This window comes from Neolamprologus brichardi, chromosome 10 (assembly GCF_056152115.1).
Source record: "Neolamprologus brichardi isolate AB-2024 chromosome 10, ASM5615211v1, whole genome shotgun sequence".
In the NCBI taxonomy this organism is placed as follows: domain Eukaryota; kingdom Metazoa; phylum Chordata; class Actinopteri; order Cichliformes; family Cichlidae; genus Neolamprologus; species Neolamprologus brichardi.
The window spans coordinates 6,445,800-6,466,973 of record NC_142113.1 but is presented as its reverse complement, the minus strand read 5'-3'; the positions used below and the strand labels follow the sequence as shown (position 1 = coordinate 6,466,973).

The following is a 21,174-nucleotide window of genomic DNA, read 5'->3' as shown; positions in this document are numbered from 1 at the left end:
CATAATTATAAATCTCTCTAAAGTTGACTGTGTTGATGTTTTCCTGATGGTTACATATGGCAGGACTTTATGTGCTAGAGCTATGTGAACACAAGGGATTCAATAATACAACAAATTATTTCCATAAATTATTCATCATTATTCACTTAGTGTTGAGCTGATCAAGGTCATGGGGCTGATATATGCACAAAATAGATGCTAATGCCTTGTCACAATTAAACATAAGAAACGTATAACTGTACATATGTCAAAGATTCTTTATCATTACAGTAGTGGGAGTATGCACAGACAGGTTCAAATACACAGTGGCAGTTTGGCAAAGGTCAGTATATGCATGTATAAGTATGTGCAGTATTTATATCATTTTAAAAGTACTGTTGTTTTTCCTTTTTTTTCTTTCTGAAAAGCTGTTAAGGCTCAAAATAGGAAAAAAAAACAATGACAATAATAATAATTCAGTTAGCAAAAAATTAACATATTATGAAAGTAGGAAAATAGCACAGATGGCCTTACTGTATTGCTGCTGTGTCTCCAGCTTCGAATAGATTTTTAACCACCTTAGAAACATGCAACTGAGAATGAGGAATATCTTCCACTGAGTAGGAATAAATGACTTCTTAATTAGCCTGTTGTAAATTCAGCTGATGCAGAACAGCTGTTTCCTCAGCAACAAAAACACCTGCAGCCCTGCACAAGATCTGAACAATAGATTATAAGCAGCATTTTCTCACCGAAACTCACAAATCCATTTTTTGTACATATTAAATATTATTGGCATGTTAATAGTGAGAATAAAACATCACTGTAGCACTGCTGATTAAATATGTAAATGAATCTCAGTCAATTACCTGTCAAGTATCAAGTTAATCAAATGTGCAAAACATACACACCCACACACAAGAAAGACAGCCTTTTTTACTTTTTGATAAAGCTTATAGTTAGGGCTGGATCAGATGACCCTGATCACAATCTCAGGCACTCTTCAATAGGCCTAGGTCTTTTTATGATACACTATCTGTTTATTCTTTTCATACCTATAGTTTGTTTACTCTAGTTCAAATCAGTTGATGAATTTGTAATTTTGTAGCTTTTCCCTGTGATTTTGTTATGGTCCCTCAGTCCTTGTTGTACAACCTGCCACGTTGTTCGCTTTGTTTTTGTGTGTCTCTACTCTTCCATTTCCTGGTGTGTGTGTGTGTGTGTGTGTGTGTGTGTGTGTGTGCGTGTGTGCGTGAGAGAGAGAGAGAGAGAGAGAGAGTATGCATTTGAAATGGGCATTGTCTTGGCCTGAGTGGTTTCCTGCATTTGAGGCCACACACAGAGTGACAATTAGTGATGTGTCGATCGTGAACGAAATGGCTCTTACAGCCGGATCTTTGACGTGAACGACGCGAGCTGGCTCCTTATTGGGAGCCGTGGGTTTTTCTTTTCTTTCTCTCACCCACTCTCTCGCACTTGTTTTCCACGTCACTCCGCACGCGAGCCTTGTGCTTTGCGCTGGGAAGAGGGGGGAGGGGCTGTAGTTACACTGGCAGTAGCACAGGAACAGAGCAGGAGGGAAAGAGAGAGAAAGAGAGCCAGGGACAACATCACATTAGAAAGGTATAGTAATCATCCACAACTATTTTCAGTTGCGGATGATAAAGGATTCAGAAAGTTTCTGTCATTTGGGCAAGTTCATGCATGCCCAAATGAATATGCATCTTCTTTTGTTTTCATATTTTAATTTATATTTAATTGTGTTGTGGTTTGTAGTGTTTTGTGTTCTTTCACTTTAAATGTGTTTAAAAGGAAAAAGCTGAAAATTTAAATAGTTAAAAGTTGAAATGTGAATAGTTGGTTTTTGTATTATATGATTTATTTATTACATTTTATGTGGAGTGAATAAATAAAAGTATATTTACGGTGGCCCCTAGAGACAAAGCACATACAAACCCCAAAACACGTAAAAACTCCAAAACATGTAAAAACTCCAAAACACGTAAAAACTCAAAACACGTACAAAATACAACAGAAGTGCTCCAGGATGCTAGGCGCAGTGTTGAGCTTTGTTACCTAGTGGCTACACAAGTATCAACGACCGGATTTGGTGTGTGGTAGTAAAAGGTGACATTTTTTTTAAATTATTTGAATATATATGAGTGCTTGTGTATAAATACACAAACAATACACACATGCTTTCAATTGTGTAATTTAAGTGATCTAGGTAGCTTTGTTTTGGAAGTTCAGTTAATGCTAGAAATGTGTTTTGGAGTTTGTACGTGCTTTGTCTCTAGGGGCCACCGCATATATTTATATATAAACATATATAAATAAAACCACTTCTTTTGTTTTACATTAGTAATTCCTTTTGTGCCTAATTTTATATTATTGTTAATAATAAATTAATTAAAGCAACAAAACAACCTGAAGAGCCGGTTCTTTTTAGTGAGCCAAGCCGAAAGAGCCGGAAATCCCATCACTAGTGACAATCATGCACCTGCTCTTGTTGATCTCGTTTGTGCAGCTTCATAAAGGAAGCAGCAGAGGATCAGTCTTCATTGGACTGTTGTATGAATAACAGTTAGAGAAGCCCGGCTCCTATTTGGAATGTTTTCTGAACTGTTTGAGAAGTGATTCTTACCTGCCTGTCCCTGTGCCCAGGTATGTGTGGAGACTGGTAGAAGCCTTACTTGGTAATGCCTTGTAGGTTTACCAAGTATCCATGCTTACCAATGCTTGGTAAGTTTTTGAGGCCCTCATTAACAATGTGTCACAAGATTTCATTAATCACTTCATTTTTGTATAAATTGATGACATCCTGATTTTTTTCCCAGTCTCTCCAGGAACATCAGAAACCTGGTAATTTAGCACCTCCTGGAGGAAATGGATGTAAAAGGAGAAAAATGTGAAACTCCTGAATCAGACACCTCTGTTCTAGGACTTTTGGCAGTACCCTCCAAGCAAGATGATAGCAAAATGCATCTATGTGCCTCACCTACAGAGAAAAATTACAACGTTGTGCCATCAAGCTGGCGCAAACCAGGAGCTGAAAAGCGCTCTTCAGTGCATTGTCTTCTCTAATCAGTGAACATGGAGCTCTCAGCTGATGCAGGTCAAGTACATCCAAAATTTTACGGGCCTATCTCCCTTTGAGCATCACTAAGCTATCAACCTACAACTGTTCCCGGCAACTGAAGGTGAGCAAACTGTTCCTTCTATTCAGCATTACTTCCGTCAAAGCCACCATGTCAGAAGAGCCACATGTTCAAACTTGTTAAGGACAAAGGAGCAGAAAAAGCGGCTGAGTGATCGCCACCAAACCCCAATTGTGTGCCTCAGTCTGCCATTCTCAACAAGACTATGTTGTGTTGTAAGCACCCTGACTACCTTGCCAGGAGGTTTCTGTTAGAAAAGGGGTACTGCTTTGGTCCCTCAGTTAATGCTGTGTGACCTGCCATTTTGGCTTTTTTGTGTCTTTGTCTCCAGTCTCCAATTTCCAGTTAGTGAAACCCGGCCCCTACTGTTGCTGTTGTTGTTGTTGATGATGGTTTTTTTTTTTTCAAACTGTTCCTGTGTCCAAGTTTGTGTGAAGACAGCCTGATGGGGAGTGGTGAGCCTTTTCCAGTTAAGATTTAAAAGTGGACTATTATTTGTTTGGCCAAAGGAGCTTGCAAAGCGTCTGGACTTCTTTAAGTTACTTGAAACTTTCAAGTAACTTAAAGAAGTCCAGATGCTTTTCTTTGCAAGCTCCTTTGACTACGATGACCTGGATGACTGAGAACCTTCACAGACATATTATTTGTTTGGACATTTTGTAATCCTTGTGGAGACTGGACAATGACAAACATGTTGAGCTTTCTTTTTTTTTCTGAACATTTTATTAGGCCTTCAACTTATAAAACCCCTCCCACCCTGAAAACCCCAACCCACCCAAAAGTGTCATAATAATCATTAGTTATTATTAATTTCTGACACTCTCATCCACAGTGTGTCTTTGTCCTCCCTTCACCCCCAAATGTTCACAGCAGATGGGTGCCCCTCCCTGAACCTTATTCTACTAGAGTTGAGTTTTTCCTTCCCACTGCAGCCAAAGCACTTACTGAAAGGGGGGCATATAATTGTTGGGCTTTGTTAGTGTTATTGTAGGATCTTTAGCTTTCAATATAAAGTGCACTGAGGAAACTGTTGTTGTAATTTGGTGCTGTGTGAATAAAACTGAATTGAATTGAGTTGAACTTAGCCTCAAAACATTTGATATGTTAAACCATTCTTTTCTAACCTTCTCAAGATGGGGCTTATAATACTGAACTGTTACAAAATCTTTCTGCCAGCTGTGTCCATATATACATCTTGCCATAGAAAGGTCATACAGCCACACCATTTAACTTTTTTTTATTCTCATTAAATGCCACCAAGTGGTTAGATTAGCATAGATGAAACTTTAATGACCCCCATGAGGGAAACTAATGGGGTGTCACTCTACAGTTTTGATAAAGTTGAATGGATTCATACCCTGGGGAACTGATAAAACCATCAGAGAACAGCAGGTTAGAAAGTTGCCATGCATTTTCACATCCAGAAATAATTGAATTCAGTTCAGTTCAGTTGAACTGAATTCAACTGCTTTATACTGTAATAAGCATGAAATAAAAAATGTTAGTTGAAACATTTGGCAAATGCCTTGAGGCAACTGTTATGAATTGACACTGAATTGAAATAAATACATCACTCTTCATTTAATTATGAGTTATTATTCATCTCTGGCTCTCTTACACAGCATGTATTTTGTTCCTCCCCTCATTCCCAACCAGTCGTGGCAAATGGCTGCCCCTCCTGGAGCATGGTTCTTCCTGTTGAAAAGGGAGTTTTCCTTCCCACTGTTGCCAAAGTGCTTGCTCATAGGGGGTCTGATAGTCTGATAGGTTTTCTCCGTATTATTGTAGGGTCTTTACCTTACAATATTAAGCACTTTGAAGTGACTGTTGTTGTGTTTTTGGTGCTACATAAATAAAAGTTAACTAAATTAAATTGAATATCACTTCATCAGTGGATGAATCCCTCCAAGTTGCTTCACCCACCACTAAATCCTCTATCACGTTTGCATCCTCTTCGAGGAGAAAGTGGCACTCTCACCATCGATGCTACTCACCTCTGCAAGAATCTGTGGCTTCACCAGTGTCTGATGCCAGGCATCCTAAATGTTCCCCTGGGGTAAGTGACATGGACTGTTCTCCTCATGCTCTCTCCCAAGTCAGAGAAAATTAAAACTAAGGCTCTTTTATGAGTTATGCCAGCTGAACTTAAAACCGTGTTTTCTCCTTGGGAACCAGAAAAGGTATTATTCTTGTTTCCTAGTCATCTAATAGACTGTTTGGGTTCTTTGGCCAGTTAATTGTGGGACTGATTGTTATGTAGCCTTGCAGCCCTCTCTGAAACAGACTGTGGCGTTTGGAGGTTGGAGGGGATCCGTCGTTTGTGAGGTTCCAAGAGAATCTTAAATCAGAACAAACGCAGCCCCTGTACCTCTACAAAGTATATTATACTCAAGTTAAGGTCAAATTCAGCAATCAAGTTGCCTTTTTGGTATTTTCTCCATTGTCTGTCAGACTCGCGTTTGAATTTAATTCTCGTTGCCACACAGCCAGCTTTGACAACTACAGAGTTATGGATTAAACAATGAATAACACTATGAATAAGACTAGATAAGATTATGGAGTAATAATACATAAAAAATACTATATTTACCAGTATACTATTTAGCCAGAAAAAAGAGCAGGGTTGGGAGTTATTGATGTTTATTCTGTGGCTCATTTTATACCAGCTTCTGGTATACATAAAAGTTTTTTAACTTATATTTGTGATATATATTTATGTGACTTGTTGTTGCATTGCTCTCTTACATTTGGGTGATGTGTCTCTTCAGGTTTTTGGGTTATTTTGGAAGCACTTTCTATTACAGCTCGACAATAAAGGAGTAATAGTATGGTAACAAGGGAGACAGGTCAATAACAGGTTATTTATATGTTATTAATGTGGTAATTTTTACATTATTACAATGCAATTACAAAATTAATAACCATGTAATAGCTAATTAATACCATGGTAGCAACAGTGGTTATAGTTGAGTAATATTACGCTGAAATTTATGTAATTGGATAATAAGGGTAAAGAACAAAGTTATTACCACTCAATTACCTGTGATAGTTTCTGTGTAATGAGCATGAAACAGAGCTGCAAAATGCAAAACTTAGTTTCTACCTAATAGCATATTAATAGCCTATTAAAGCAAACTCGCGTTATCACGATTACCTCGTTAACGCGTTAACGCCGTCCAGCTCCACGCACAGTGTGATCCACAATAGCTTGCTAACGGACATTTGCCGCTTTAATGCGGTTATGGCTTTAACGTTATTTTAACGAAATGTACGCTGACAGCACTACTAATAATACTTAGAGTAGTTCTAAAAACTAAGGTTGCATTAAAGTAAGAAAGTTTACCCTTATTATTTCCACCACCACCAGCAAATTTTGTAGTGGTTTATTTCTATTGATAAACATTAAATATTCCAATATGTTGTTTTGGGCAGAAAAGGAAAAAGATGAATTCATTATTTTACTTTATACACAAATTATAATGGTGCATTTTATCAATAGGACAGTCTGTATCTGTAAATTGTTGCTCAAGGAACTGCCAAATAAATTATGGTTGCTTTAACATTGTTTTTCTTTTAAAACTTAACAATTTTCAGTATGCAAGCAGATGGATTGCTACCTGCTGCATGAGAGGTTGGATTTTTGGATGATTAGGGGGTCAATCAATTATGAAAGCAGTTAAGAACGATGTTGTTGCGCCCCCCACAACCCTGAATTGGACAAGCAGGAGAACATGGATGGCATCTTATTTTGTGTTCTGGACATCCATGTATAAAATATGCTGTGAAATAGGGTGCTCTATACTCCTGTGCAAATCTAATGTATTCATATGTATTACTCTTTTAAACCTAATTATTAAGATTTTACATAAGTGTTTCCAGTTCATTACAGACTTCCCAAAGCTTGTTTTAATCAGCTGCCATGACCATAGTATTATATTCCTGCTTATTACACAGAAACTACTACAAGTGTTTCCTGGTAGTCATTACTAGTAGGTGTAGTTCATTTTCCTTGTTTAAAAATATGTTTAAAAATAGAGTATTAGAAAAATATATATATCAAGAATGAAAAGAGCAGAAAAAACAAAAACAAAAAACAAAAAAACCTCTTGATTCTTTTGCTTTGATGTAGTTACTTACTAAGGTGGAAAGTTTTTTGTTTTTTTGTTTTTTTTTGTTTGTTTGTTTGTTTGTTTTGTTTTTGCTTTGTTTTATTATTTGCTTCAAGCCCTGTGTACAGGAGCTGCATGCTAAAATATCTTTTGTTAAAAGGGTTGGCGTAATAAGCAAATGCTTCAGCCAATACCTTTTGATTAGCCTTGTCTCATGCTTTCTTGCTTTGTGGTAGATCTTTGTTCTGTCTTCACTGAGATATTTGAATGCTAATCAATAAAAACATATCACTCACTTACTATTCTTTAAGTGTGTTTTAAAAGGTTATTAATATGCTATTAAATAGAAACAGGCAGTTTTGCATTTTGCAGCTCTGTTTCCTGCTAATCACACAGAATCTACCACAGTTGTTTCCAGATAATAGTCACACACTTTTTAAGTTTGCTTTAACAGGTTTTTCATATGTTATTAAATATCATCCATGATATTTTCTTACTTTATAACCATTTTATAATAAAAATTTCTCCCTTCCAAATAACCTAGTGGATGGCAATGTTTATATTAATTTGTTGCTGCCCTTGCACCATGTGTCTCTACCTGTTCAGTAGTACCCAGAAATAAATAAACTGAATGATTTAGTATTCAGTGTTAACAAGTAAAATGTAGTGATAGTCTGTTATATATTGAAAATAAGAGATCCTAAATCCCAGCTGCTTTTCTGTTCCACTGCCATTATTCTATCTGTGTTAAAATGCTAAGCAGGAGTGACAGAGGCATCAATTTGTGTTCATTCCAATCATCCCAGCCACTGGAAACTCACATTTGGTCATCTTTCAATTAATTACCCAATGCCAATTTTAGACATTCCCCAAGTCACATGCCGGTGTAACCTTTACAAATGCTGTGTCCCAGTAATGGTTTATTACTCTGCTGGAGAAAATAAAATAAAACAAATGCAATAGTAATCTGATCTATATAAATCTTTGATATCAGATTATAATTTAAATAATGACACACAGAAACAGGAGAACTCACAATGTTGCAAACATTCAGTAACTGCCATTCAAGCTCAAACTGGAAAAAAAAATGAAATCAAATAAATATGTACTGGCAAGTACATATTGTAAATATCTTCTGGTTTAGCTACATTTACACAATAAAAACTCATCCACTATTACATTTATTTTAATTCAACTTATGTGACTTTTATATGAAACCAACCTGGTGTTAGTGGTGACCTTTTTTCCTCTCTTATTTATGTAGCCTCACTGAGATGCACTTTCATTTGTTCTTAATCTATATCTGCTGTAGATAAATAATATAATAGCAAGCATTTATTCAATAAATAAACCCAAAACCCCACTGCACTAATGATGTTACGTTCTGTTTCATTTTGGTGTTTCCTGTTTCTGTCCTTTATTCAGCTCGTTTTTTTTTTTTTCTGTTGAGGTGCTTAAATATTGTTTTCATGTATTTAACATTTATCTTTATTTTGTGTTAACTGCTATGTTTATTGTTTGAATAACCTATAACATAAAGTTCCATAAATGGATCAAATCCGTTGTATATCCACAGCTTGTTGATCCACTTAGTTAGTGGACTAAGATCTTTCCTTGTCTGTTTATAACCAGACCAAAAGCTTTCTGCCTAACCACTCTTGAGGAATTAAAGTAGGCCTAAAGTAAAGAAGGAGTGAGGCTGTGCGTTGAGCTTCCTACTTCAGCAAAGTAAAATGTGCTGCTTTTCCGTTACCAGTCCATCTCTATTCCATCTCTTTATAGTTTGACAGGTTCCCACAACTTGAAAACTTTGACAGACACCAATACCTTAACAGAACCACCACCATTCTTTGGGATCCTACAGTAATTATTATTTATTTATTTTTGTTGTGCAATTTAAATATGCATATATTTGCAAACGTCTATTTTTTCTGTATATGTATGTACATATGTCTATATGAATATTATAAATATGGGTGAGTGGTTTTTATACTTATGTTTTTTGTGTTTTATTTATGATTCCCTCAGTTCTTATTTCTTTACATTTTCATTTTTATTTCATGCTTTCTTGTTACTGTCAGTCATAACATACATCTGTAGTATTCATTCCACCTCACTTCATTTCTGTATTTTATGTATATAAGTTTAGATTAGTTATTTATAGTTGGTTTACACAGCTTTGTGTATGTATGTGTATGCGTGTGTAATGTATATATAGACATGTGTGTGTGTGTGTGTGTGTGTGTGTGTGTGTGTGTGTGTGTGTGTGTGTGTGTGTGTGTGTGTGTGTGATTTACATTGCTGTGCTTGAGAGGCTCCATCTACCGGAACCAAATTCCTTGTATGTGTCTGCACATATACTTGGCCAATAAACACGATTCTGATTCTGATTCTGATTCTGATAACACACATATGATCTTTTTCTTAGTATTTAGACCATATGAAACTCCCTGAATAGGATCCAGTAACCATCCAGTAACCGTATGAAGAGTTGGACAGCACCAGGTCCTGTTATGGTTCATGCCTACTGGCTAAACAAAGCTAACTGCACTCCATGAGTGTCTGGCAGCACAAATGAACCAGATGCTAAAGGATGACACACACCCAGAATGGCTAACTGAAGGCACGACAGTCCTAAACCTCAAGAATGTCCAACTACTGACCAATAACATGCCTCATGGAAACTCTTGTCATAGCAGCTCGGATGAACTGGCACATGGTCCAATACATTAAGGAAAAGACTAGAAAGGAATCAGCAGGGACAAAACACCAGCTACTGGTAGATACAGTCACCCAAAATTATAAGACCAGACTCACCAGCCTGTGCACTGCTTGGATTCACTACAAAAAAAAAGCCTGTGACTGGCCCCACACATGGATCTTGGAATGCCTAGAACTGTACAAGATCAACAGGACCTTAAGAGCTTTAAGGTCAGCATAAATCTCTGGAAGAATTTTGTGTATATATCATATTGAATTATTCTGTGAATCTGTTTTTAAAGAAAATCTACACATTTATAATTACAATTTTGCTTTTTATATATATGCTTGTCATTACAGCAAGTGTGAACCTGCCTTGCCTTTATCTTTGTTTACAGCAAGCGCTCTCTTAACAAGACAATTTATTTATCACACTTTGCTTGCCACAGTAGACTTTGCATAAACTTCTAGCCCAGCACGACAGCTGACAAGCAGAGGATTGACTTGTGGGTAGGGTGTAGGACTGAGATAAACTACCATATCTTCATTTCACTGTCAATGATGAGAAGCAGAAAGAACCTTTGACTGAAAACATACAGGTGTTGACAGATGATTATGGTGCTTCCTTAGTGAAAAAGGATTATTTGCCACATCACAGAACATCTAGAAGTGGTGCAGACTTCTGCAAGATATTTGATTTGTCTAAACGGCTCACAAATACCTGTCAGTCACAACAACTGAGTGAAATCGCAGGTGGGCTAGAATGTGGTGAGACAGCTGGTGACACATTTCAGAACACATTGAGGGTTTGTACTCTGTTAGTTTGTGGATGATGAAAAGGGGGGGGGGGGGGGGGACCTATCCTTTTCAGCATCTACACGCAGCTGTTTTTAGATAATTATATAGTAAAATTAAAGTCTGCTGGGAGAACTGGACATCAGAGGAGCTCAGTTCACAGTGTGACATAAAGAATTCTACAAAAACCAGCTGGTGAATGCAATATAAAAGACAAGAAGATGGAATGTAATAACATTTCTCCTTTTTTTCTAGTCAATATCTGCCACCCAGATTTAGCATGCTGTGTACCTTTCTCAGGTGTTACATTATACTGTAGCGCACCCAACATTTTTAAAAACAGTTTCTCCTTCATATTTTTGAGGTCATTGTTACTTTTACCACTGCGGTCTACAGTTCTGATCCTGGGAGGAATCTCAGTATTCTCATTCTCAGAGACCAGAAAGAGAAGAGTGTGGGACATGTGACTTTGATTCACTTTCACAAATAAGACTTGCCTTTGTTTGGCCTATTTTCGTGTACAAGGATTTTGCTCAGTGCTAAATTTGGTTGAAAAATTATTTTAAGCTGTCACGTGGCCATTCATTTAGGGATTATATTTACAGGTCCTGAAATCACAAAAAAACATAACCTGTAATGATAATGATACTGCATTTCTGTCTCTCATTCATAAGCTTTCTGCATGTTCCAATGGAAAGAAAACACAAATGCAGGAACAAAAAGTGTACATGTGACGTGAATCTTTATTACACGTTCTGCTATTGTTTCGTCATTGTAAGTCAATGATGAGGCACATACTTGTGTTACTGTCAGGATCCTAGCCTTTGTTTTTGAGTTTTATGTTTTGTTTAATGTTGTATTCTTTACTTAGTTGTTCTTTGTTCCTTAGAGTTTAATATTAGCTACCTTTAGCTCCTGTTTTGTTTTCCATGACTTTATTTTGACCTGAGATTGTGCTTTCTTAATTTGTAATAATAGTTAACAAGAAAAAACCTTTAAGTGGATTAATGATAAGTTATTACATTAATTGCCCCCGTTTCATTACTTCCTGTTTTATTTTGCTAGTCTCTTGTTTCATGTGTGTTGGATATAAATTTACTTTTCTGATTGTATAATCATTTTTAGACGAAGTCAGGTTCTGTAAAACAAGTATCTGTTAAGCTGTTTACTTACCTATCTAGAACTGGTTTTAAATATCACTCTGTGTCTGAACTGGGTTTTTTTTTTTGTTGCTTTTTATCCTTTCTTTTTCTCTTAGCTGTTTCATCAAAGCATTAAAACTTAAAGACAAAAGACAATAGCAATCACAGCAACTATAGATAAAAATAAGAAGTCAATATACATCTATCCATTCTCTGTTGCTTATCCTTTTTCAGGGTCACCGGGGGGCTGTCTTAAGGCAAGAGGCAGGGTACAACCTGGACAGGTTGCCAGTCTGTCGCAGGGCTAACACATAGAGACAGACAAACCATTCGCACTCACATTTACACCTATGGTCAATTTGGAGTTTCCAATTAACTTAACCCCACTAACAGCATGTCTTTGGACTGTGGGAGGAAGCTGGAGTAACCGGAGAGAGCTGAATCACAAACTTCTTGCAGTGAGGCAACAGTGCTAACCACCATGCTGCCCAGAAGTGAATATTTAATAATAATATCTATTTTACTACCCAATTCACACCCAGTACTGCCTTTTTTAATGTGTCAGCTTCACATTAGTGCTCTTCACCTTTCAAATATAGCCCCATGATAATCTGGAGATATTAGAGGTCAGACTAGTTTTAAGCCAAATCATGTGAAATTCATTTTATTGACTGAATATTTGGTGAGATATATACCAGTAGCCCGTTTAACAAATCAGGAGAAAACATAAAAAAAACATGTTATGCACATGCTTTAACTCACCATTTTAGTAAAAATGTGCTCAGCTGGACTCAGCTGTTTCATTTTGTCAGAGTATGTGCTGTATATGTATGTATGTTCAGATGTAGACAGAATGCCATCTTCTTTACTTCAACCGTCATTTCCTTCATTGAAATCAAAATATGCAAAAAAAAAACAACAAAAAAACAAATTTACTCCCCAGATTAGACATGTGACTCTCCCATCTCCAGACAGGTGACAACAACAGCAGCTCATTATAAGCTTGCATTATGCCAACTAATGTGAGGTTTCTGGAAACCTAAGTCATGAGGTCATGAGGTGTGTGAATACCTATGGGGCATGAGTCTGAGTCTAACAATGCTAGATCCACTTGAAATAAACTTTCATTAAGATTGGCTAACAGATACTAACGGCAGGTAAAATAGCAAATAATAACAATAAGAATACAAATAAATAATGATAATTTAACAAAATACTGAATTATAACCCATCTTATTCTCCCGTGTATTAAAGGTGACGTTATGATAAGTCAATTAACTCACACAATTGGCATTTTTGTCAGCTTTCCTTCATGCCTTCAAAGAGATAACACTTTATTAATAATGAAAACAAAGCACAGTTTTACCACTGATCTACTGTACAGTGCTCTTCCTCTCACACCATTGATTTATCTGCAGCAGCTGTGCTACTTTTATTTTTTATTACTCATTTATGGTCTGTGTGTCAGCTGCAGGGGAGGGGTGGAATGGAAGGTTCAGGGGGCAGTGCCAGGGGAGGCTGGTCAGGACACATCTGGCAGTAATTGTGTGATTTTGCCTCTCCTATTTCAGCAGACACCAGGACCTATGTGCTGAGCTGTAAGCAGGAATCAGGAGCCTGGCTTAAAAGCCAGAAAGTGTCAGGCTACAAGAATTATCGCATGCGTGTGCACTGAGTGTAAAGAGTCGAATCACTTTGGGTGACTTTGGGTCCTTAATCCTCCACCCTTTTTATATTTTTCTGATAGTAGGTTATACTTCATTTGTAAAGTCAGCCACTCAGTTATATTAGCGTGATTGGTCAGTGCAACCAGAGTTAGCGTAAGGCTAATTTCCATCTGAAGTCTCTGTTGCATGCATAAAATCACAAAAATGTTAGAGAAAAAGTCAATCGCAAAGCAAACAAACAACATCAATACGCTCATAAGCACAAGGAAAACAAGGAAAAAACTGACATCAGTTTATATTAGTCTGAGTCTTTTGCCAAATATTTCAGTCTGTTTTTAAAGCTGGTCATAGAGCTGGAGTTCTTAATGGCATCAGGCAGGGCATTCCATTGAGCTGAAGCTTTCAGTGAGAATGAGTGCCAAAAAGGTACAGTATCATCTTTAGTTAGATTGTCCTGGGTAAAAGTTAATCAAATGAAGTGGCAGGCGGTATGACAGACCATTTAAAATCTTAAACAACAAATACGCATTGGAAAATAATTATAAATTTGACACCTGCATTAACACTGTCACCTGGATTAGGAATATTTCTAATTTCTAATTACTGATTAGTTCCATTAACACTTTAAGTGTCAGGGATAAAATTCAGTATAAAATATCAGATATAAAATGTTTTCATGTCTAAAGATTAATACACATCAGACACATAATACACATTTATTTTATACTAAATTTGGGTTTTCAGTTTAGTTTCAGTTACTTTTAGGATTTATGAAATACATAAGAGCTATTACCGTACAATACTCTGAAGACAGTTGACTCATAGTCAAGTTCAAATTTGAACCATATAAATTGAAAGATTTTCTTTAAAATATAAAATGTTGTACTATTTTTTTATTTTATCTTATTATTCTCATTTATTAAATTTATTTTTCACACTTTAGTTTTTAGCTCAGTTTTAGTTGACTAGAATAACCTTGATTAACACTAAGTAATTTCAAATAATTCATATTTGTACATTTGTGTAGTACTGAAAGACACATTTAACTGCACTTAATATCAGTCCAGTTGAAGATTATAATTTTATGTAGTAACTTCTCTTCCCTCACTCCCTTCCACAGACAGATTTGCACAAAGGTTTAACAAGACACAGACCTCAATCAGACAGTGGGCCAACATCAGTAATGAAAGCTGCACCAAGAGTGTGATGTTTAAAGTACAGTATTCATTCATTCAGTCCCTCTTTTCTTTCCTTTAATCTGCTTTGAGCTAAGATATATTTCACATTTCAAAATTTGGCATATTTGTATTCTTTGTGATAACAAAGCAGCAATCAGTACAACAATACAGCAAGCTCTTATGAGGTTTTTGTTTGTTTGTTGTTGTTGTTAAATGTCACAGTCTTTCTGTAAAACCTTAATGTCTGAACATGTATTTTACTATAAATCAAAACACAAAACTAGTATATTGTCCTTTAATAAATACATGATATTCTGCACCTACAGTGTATTTTAAGGTTTAATCTTTTTTGTGCCATGTTTAATATATATAAAATATTACTAAATGTTATTTCTGTACTAAATCAATGTTTCAGTATCGAAACATTTGTGGTATAGGTTATAGTATGGGATTGTCATGATGCTTGAATTTCAAATACTTTGGAAGCATCTAAAAGCACATCAAAACTGATGTGTTCTATCTTTTATATTTGTTTACAGTTTCCTTCAAGGAATATATACATAGATCACTATTATGCTCACTTTTAAAACCAACTGATTATAAGTTGTTATTATGCACTTCTCTAGGTCAGCCACCAACAGCCACCAAATACAACAGGGTGACGAGGGAATGGGGACCAGGAGAGAAACACATCTGGGATTAATCACACACAGACACACGAGACTGGAAGGAAGCAACACAGAATATACTAACACAAGATGAGGAACTATCAAAGTAAAACAGGAAACATATGATACACGCTGAGACAGGAAAAGAACATACATGAAAACAAAGAGGCACAGCAGCAAAACCTAAGAACTAGAACTCAGGAAAAAAAAATAAATAAATAAATAAATGTATATATATATATATATATATATATATATATATATATGTGTGTGTGTGTGTGTGTGTGTGTATGACAGAAAAAAACACATAAACACACCGAGGTCAAAAGGTTGTCAAAAAATTGAGCTGCCACAAGAAAATGGGAATAAATTCTAAATTAATTCTAAATTCCAAGTTAGACCCAGAGGCTGAGATTGTTTGGAAATGGTTTTATACAGTTTGGCTTTGATCTAAATGTCATGTAGTCTCCCAAAATTTGTTTTCAGAGTTGTTTTGGTTTCAAATACATACAAAGGAGCACACGTCTGTCCAGTTCAGACTCAAGTTTTGTTATGTGGTTTAGAATATGTCACATCGCTTCACACATGTCCTAGCTTGCACAAAGAAATACTGGGATCTTTAACTCAGTTGACATCACACTAACATGTGTGACGGAGACAGAATAACTACCAGAGGCTGAAATAGAAACTGCTCTGTGCTCACAGATGTCAATTCGGCTGGGTCAGAGATAGCCAGATTTATCAGTGATACAGCTGTCCGTCATCCCATGCAATCAGTTTTCCTTATCTTTCATCAATCTGAATTACTACTGACATCTGATAACTTGAAGCAAATCCCACACCCGGGGCTCTTGGTTGTGCCATACTTTTCATTTCACAATAACTGGGAGAAAGAGACTGTGGAAACAATCTATTCTGCAGGTGGATTCATCGACTGCAGCATAGCCATGACCATGATATGTAAGTCAGTCTCTTCATCATGTTGCATCTTGAATTGTAAACCTGATCCAGCATGGAGCTATGTCTCTTTCCATCCCTGGCCCAGGTTGCTGAAAAATTGCAGTGTTACTAAGAATATTCAAAATGAGGCTAGCTGCACCTTGAAGTCTTGAACCTAAATGAGTGGCAAGTGCAACTCCACAGGTGGTAATGGAAAAAATAAAATAAACTCTCTAACACTAAATGCAGATGACTGATTAATTTGAAATTAATTGGGAGTCTGTGCTTTTTTGTCTTACTTTTACTTTTGTCTTACTTTTTTGTGCCATTTGAGGTCTAAGGTCTTCTTTATATTTTTAACCAGGTACTATTTTCATAAAGAAACGACAGATACTGCAAGTGTCCTAATACTTTACTTATATGATCACAAATGAACCAGCTGCTAGTTGACGAGAGACACCCGGAATGGCTAACCGAAGGCCGGACAGTTCTTATCCTCAAGGACCCCCAACTACCGACCAATAACCTGCCTCAGCACCACGTGGAAGCTCCTGTCAGGCATCATAGCAGCTAAGATGAACAGGCACATGGGTCAATACATGAGCGGGGCACAGAAAGGGATGGGCAAGAATACCAGAGGCACAAAACACCAGCTACTGGCAGACCAAGCAGTCAGCCGAAACTGCAGGACCAGACTGACCAACCTGTGCACTGCCTGGATTGATTACAAGAAGACCTATGACTCAATGCCCCACACCTTGATCCTGGAATGCCTAAAACTGGATAAGATCAACAGGACCCTGAGAGCCTTCATCAGGAACTCAAAGGGGATGTGGTGGACAACACTAGAGGCCAACCTCAAGCCCATAGCACAAGTCATCATCAAGTGCGGGATCTACAAAGGAGATGCTCTGTCCCCACTGCTGTTCTGCATAGGCCTTAACCCCCTCAGTGAGATAATTGACAAGACTGGCTACGGATACGGAATGGAGCAGTTGTCAGCCACCTCCTGTACATGGATGACATCAAGCTGTATGCCAAGAGTGAACAAGACATCGATTCCCTGATTCACACCACCAGGATATACAGCAATAACATCGGAATGTCATTCGGGCTGGAGAAGTGTAGTCGGATGGTAACAAAGAGAGGGAAGGTAGTCAGAAGGGAGGGGATCGAACTACCAGAAGGCAACATTGCAGACATAGAGGACAGTTACAAGTACCTGGGGATCCCGCAGGTGAATGGGAACCATGAAGAGGCCACTAGGAAAGCTGCAACCACCAAGTACCTGCAGAGGGTCAGGTAAGTCCTAAGGAGTCAGCTGAACGATAAGAACAAGATCCGGGCTATCAACACCTACACCCTGCCCGTGATCAGGTACCCTGCTGGGGTAATAGGCTGGCCAAAGGAGGAGATAGAAGCCACTGACATCAAGACAAGAAAGCTTCTTACCATGCATGGAGGGTTTCACCCCAAGTCCAGCACCCTGAGGCTGTACGCTAAGCGGAAAGAAGGGGGCCGGGGACTGGTGAGTGTCAGCACCACAGTCCAGGATGAGACAAGGAACATCCACGAATACATCACGAAGATGGCCCCAACTGACAGCGTGCTCAGTGAATACCTCAGGCAGCAGAAACCGAAGAAACTGGAAGAAGGCGAGGAACCATCATGGAAGGACAGGCCCCTGCACGGTATGTACCACCGGAAGATAGAGGAGGTGGCTGATATCCAGAAATCCTACCAGTGGCTGGACAAAGCTGGACTGAAAGACAGCACGGAAGCACTAATCATGGCAGCACAGGAACAAGCACTGAGCACAAGATCCATTGAGGCTGGGGTCTATCACACCAGGCAAGACCCCAGGTGCAGGCTGTGTAAAGATACCCCAGAGACAATCCAGCACATAACAGCAGGGTGTAAGATGGTAGCAGGCAGGGCATACATGGAACGCCATAACCAAGTGGCCGGCATAGTGTACAGGAACATCTGTGCCGAGTATAACTTGGAAGTCCCGGGGTCAAAATGGGAGATGCCCCCAAGGGTGATGGAGAATGACCGAGCTAAGATCCTGTGGGACTTCCAGATACAGACGGACAAAATGGTGGTGGCTAACAGTCGGACATAGTGGTGGTAGACAAACATGAGAAGACGGCTGTAGTGATTGATGTAGCGGTTCCGAATGACAGCAACATCAGGAAGAAGGCACACGAGAAGCTCAAGAAATACCAAGGGCTCAGAGAAGAGCTGGAGAAGATGTGGAGGGTGAAGGTGACGGTGGTCCCAGTGGTAATCGGAGCACTAGGTGCAGTGACTCCCAAGCTAGGCGAGTGGCTCCAGCAGATCCCGGGAACAACAGCGGAGATCTCTGTCCAGAAGAGCGCAGTCCTAGGAACAGCTAAGATACTGTGCAGGACCCTCAAGCTCCCAGGCCTCTGGTAGAGGACCCGAGCTTGAAGGATTGACTGCCCACAGGGGTGAGTGGGGGATTTTTTTTATATATATATATATATATATATATAGTTAAAGGGAAATTTTGTTATCAGATATCAATTGAAAGGTTGATAACTAATAATGAATGACAGTTGATCCATGCTGTATTTTCCATATAATGCAACATTTAGCCAGTGCTTTACAAAGAACATTGGTGACAGGAGAGTAAAGCCACACATTCTCTCTCTACTGTAAGAGGAATGAAGCTTCCATGTGTTTGATCAAACAGGAACAAGCAGCTACATCTGCATGTTGGCATAAAAAGAGGAAAAGGCAGTGGCAAAATATTTCAGAAGCACAAATTCTAACACGTACACACCAGGGGATGAGAAGCAGACAGCTAATAACCCATCAAAAGAATTACAGCCACTGCCAAAGCCTATGAGTTCAAGCAGAGACAGCAAACACAAGAAGGCCACTGTATGTGATCCAGGCTGTATGCTCTGGGCCGAGTCTCACTGACACCTCACAACATGACCTCCATTTTACAGACAAATCAATCTATGAGCGATGGGCTAATTGCTAGGAAACTCACAGCATGACCTATTAGGTTCTCGATTCCACCCGCACACACCCACAGTGACATGACAAACTAGGGAATAAAGTGCAAGAGCCTGTATTTTGCAAGATAATAAAATACAGTGTTAGAGAATAGAATTTACTCTCAGTATCTTTAATTGGGGGTGTAACTGTATCGTGCACAGATTCAGAGTTTCAGTCTTTGCCAGTTTAACATCAAACTCTAATTGAAGACTTCACACAGACAGGGCAGTTTTAAGTTTTCAGATCAGTGATCCAAGTCTCATTATCTGAAACTGCACCAAGTTTTTTATGTGCAGTGTTAGTTAAAGACAGAGTCTGTGTCCAAATGACCTTGTTTAAACCAACTCCAACTGACATTTGTTTTTCAAAAGCATGTCAAAACTTTAATGGTCTGGTGAGCCAGGGAGTTTTCCTCCACTGACATCTGATGAATTGTATCATCTAATTTCAGATATTCCAATTTAGATTATCACCGTTAACAGGAAAACCAATTCACTACATTTAGACCTATTCAAAAACATTTTCAGTAAACAAACTATTAATGAGTTTTAATGCATTACAAACAGGACATATGCTTACTGTAGACTCATATCAGCTAAAAATACATCTGAAACTTTAACAGTTAACCTCATATTCCATTCTGTTTCAAATTGTCTTCAGGCACTGCACAATAAAGTCACAGATATCAGCTCATACCCAGAGTGGTTGTGTTATGTGGCGAACAGCAGTTTCTAACCCTCACCAAAAAAAATTCCAACACATTTTACAGACTAAAACAGACAGAACAGCAGCATACCCCCACACCAAGCAAGCTCACTTCTCATTTCCTCTACCGTTATCATTCTCCCTTTACACGCATCCTCACTTGCACTGCATATAACAAAGAACAAGCCAACCCCTCCACACGCAACGAGACAGTTTCCAAACACTTGCTGAGAAGCTATCAAACACTTGCCTGATCAAGGACAGCTTTGTGCAAAGCAGGCCTTCCAGCTGAGGTCTGACAATGAGAATCCACTTGCTGAACAAAACAAGAATATGTGGATAGGAATCAATAAAGCCTTCCCTTCTTCACTCTAACCTTCGCTGTTTGCATTTTGCTACAGGAAATGCTACGCACTCTGTCCACACTGATACTCTAGCACCAGGGATCTATGTTTGCATTCATGTTTTTTTGAGTACTGTCTTAAAGGCATACTGCATAACACTGATATCAGCTGCACTATTAGAGAGAATATGATTTCAAAAAATAATGCAACTACACGACTTCCAGAGATGTCCCCACTTGCTAACAAGGTGAGATTGCACTCCATGAAGCCAGAACACGATTGGAGAAGCTGTTACAAAAAGTTCTAACAGGATTAAACCTGTTTTAACATGCAAATATCTCAGTTGGAAAACAAGTCAGAAGTGTGTGAATGTGAAATATGTGTGAAATTGTGTGAAAGCCAGATTTATATTACCTGCATAATGGAAATAGGACTTATGTAAAATTATGTATAATTTTATCCCAAGTGTAAAATCTTAAAATAAAAAATCCAAGGTGAATGTCTTTGCCTCAGTAGTAGCAAGCTTGTCCTCCATTAAGAAACCAGGCTTGTAGACTTTTACAATGGCAAAACAGAAAACATTTTCCCACAGTCTGCACTGCTTCCAGCAACTGCAAGACAGTTAGATTTGAGGTGAATTCAAAAGCAAACTGCCCATTTAAGGTGGCAAAATGCAAAATGGCAGCTTTTTAACATTGATTTTGCATTCTGGGGAAACAGAAGGAAAATGTGTACTCTGAGAAAACCCCAAAGCACT

General features: G+C 38.1%; 1 protein-coding gene across 1 annotated transcript in view; it reads right to left on the bottom strand.

The window, feature by feature from the left end:
* The window catches only part of opcml (opioid binding protein/cell adhesion molecule-like), a 205,007-nt gene that overhangs the window by 137,746 nt on the left and 46,087 nt on the right, over positions 1-21,174 (bottom strand). The window lies entirely within an intron of this gene.